The sequence below is a fragment of the Polistes canadensis genome, unplaced genomic scaffold (genome assembly GCF_001313835.1).
Source record: "Polistes canadensis isolate GaletaPanama2010 unplaced genomic scaffold, ASM131383v1 scaffold_0, whole genome shotgun sequence".
NCBI classification, from domain to species: domain Eukaryota; kingdom Metazoa; phylum Arthropoda; class Insecta; order Hymenoptera; family Vespidae; genus Polistes; species Polistes canadensis.
In genome coordinates, this window is record NW_014569547.1 from 1780744 (window position 1) to 1783438 (window position 2695).

The 2695-nt window shown below is 26.9% G+C and overlaps 1 protein-coding gene across 2 annotated transcripts in view; it reads left to right on the plus strand.

Annotated features, from left to right (window-relative positions):
* Positions 1-2695, plus strand: part of LOC106793338 (octopamine receptor beta-3R-like) — a 67599-nt gene that overhangs the window by 5885 nt on the left and 59019 nt on the right. The gene's annotated exons all lie outside the window — the stretch shown is intronic.

The following is a 2695-nucleotide window of genomic DNA, read 5'->3' on the forward strand; positions in this document are numbered from 1 at the left end:
CACACACACACACACACACACTGTGTGTGTGTTATTATTAAATTAAAGATTACGAGATAGATGTTTAATTATCTCAGCATGTAGTATTTATACTTCAATATTTCCTTCGAAAATGAGTATTCAATGTTTCCCTCAAGTAACATCTCCAAGTAAATAAAATTATAATAATATCGCTATATGATTATCAATCTCATGGGAAATATCTTAGACGATCGATGTACCCTTTCCCTTACCCTTATTGCATCGGCATCCATAATATGATATTTAACGTCCTTTCAATCGGATTATACCATAATTCTTTATTCTTTCAATTTCGATATTTTATAAACGTGATATATTATTTTTTGTTTCTTTTTTTATTTTTTTCTTAATTTTATTTTATTATTTATTACCGCAATATTTGATGTTTTTATTATTATTATTATTATAAGATATCTCTTAGTACTATAAAAAAAAACTTCTATGATAAAACGACGTGTTCAATAATGGAAGTCACATTTTTATATCTACTAAATTGATATATTTTTTTTATTAGGACTTTATGTCTTTACGATTATGAGATCAGTCACGATGATAAATATAATCCCTGTCGTACCACCATCACAGGAATTATGTATTTTTTTCTTTTTTTTTTTTTAAATTATCTTCAATTACAATTGTTAACTATAAATAAGTATCATAATATACAGCGTGTCCCAAATAATTCTAGTCACAATTTTTCAAGTACTTGCGATAATCTGACAAAAAAATACTTTAAACCAAAGTTGATTTGTTTTTAATTGACTATACATGGCAATAAAAAAATTATCGAAAAAAATTTCTTTTTTATTGTTTTTTAAGGCTACCTATATTTTGTTATTCTACGCGTAGACAAAAGAGTGTACTTTAATTTAATATAAAAATCATGAAAATCCATTTGCTAAAAGTATAAAAAATATTTACCGAAACTTTTCAAAGAAATTGCAAAGATGCACAATTTACAACATTACATTCTCTGACATTTTTTGAAGTTTACATGCTAAATTTATAACTCGATATGGTATTCTACGTGTAGACAAAAGAGTGTACTTTAATTTAATATAAGTTTTATTAAAATTTATTTACTTTTAGGATAAAAAATATTTACCAAAACTTGTCAAAGAAGTTGCAAAGATGCACATTTTGCAGCATTGAATTCACAGACATTTTCTGCACTGTACATTTGATTTTCATAACTTTGCAAAGTATTCTACGCGTAGAAAAAAGAGTGTACTTTAATTTAACGGTTTATATATTGCAACATTTGTTTTATTTTATTTATTAATACAATACGAATTATTATTTTCGTTATTAGTGTTACATATATATATACTATATATTATTTATCATTATATTTTTATTTTCTTATGTAAAATACGATTTTTACGTCGTTCAGATGTGAGTGCATAAGTATTACAAAAAAATTCTCTTTGCATTTGGAAAAATGACAAAGAGTAATTTTTCCAAATGTTTTAATAATTATTAAAATAACCAACAATTATGCTTAAAAACAGCGTGTAGAATATTTTCCTTAACTGGGACGCAATTCGTTACTCTTCTCTTTTCTTTTTTATCCAAATAAATATAGCATTAATATTTGTTTTTTATTTTTGTTTTATTACAACTAAAAAACAAAATAAAATATTGAACAATACCTATTAATCAACTGGATACTTTGAACATTCTATTTTTCTTAAAATACACGTACGCAAAACCACACAAACTAACACACACATACACACACGTACATCATTTGTTTAGATATCATTAGCGAACAAAGCTAAGAATTTTTTCTCTCCGAGATTTTTTTCTCTCTGCACTTTTGGTTTTTTTTTTTTTTTTCCTTATATTTATCTAAAACAACCGAGTATGACGCGGAGAAAAAATTTAATGGTAATTCGAGAGGAGGATGAGGATGAGGAGGAGGTCAAAAAACAAATTCTTGAATTAAGGGGTTGTAGCGTAGCGGGGTTATGTTAAAAGGGGGTGAGGTAGGAGTGGACTGGAATAAAAAAAATAGGAGAGAAAAAAAAAGTAGGCGAAACCTGCAATGAATTTTTACATGTTTTCTCTCTCTCTCTCTCTCTCTCTCTCTCTCTCTTTTTTTTTTTATTATTTCGCAAAAACCAACGTCGTGTTTTTTATTTTCTTACTATTTCGTCATTCAACCTACATCTACATTGGTGATGTAAAGTACTTACATTTACACACATATATATATATATATATATAGTAATAATTTTTAGTTAACGTCATTTCGACTTCACGAGTTCAAAGAAGAAGAAGAAAAAGGAAGAAAAAAAAAAGGGCGGATTCATTTTTTATTCCTATATTTTTTGTAGTTTTTCTTTTTTTTCCTTTTTTATTATTTTATAATTAGATCTTCTTTTTTTTTCGTTTCTTTTTTTTTATTATGCTTCTTCGAGTATTACATAACAGAGTTACGTATAATATAATCTACGTGTACATCAAGAAGGGGGGAAAAAAAAAAAAGAAGATGAAAAAAAATGTTACACCACAAAGGATAGGGAAAAGGGTCTTACGTGGTAGAAGCCTAATGTAAGAAGTCTTATGGGAATCACGTTTACATATACCTGCATACTTATATATACATAAGCATGCTTTTATTCTTTCCTTCTCTCTCTCTCTCTCTCTCTCTCTCTCTCTCTCTCTCTCT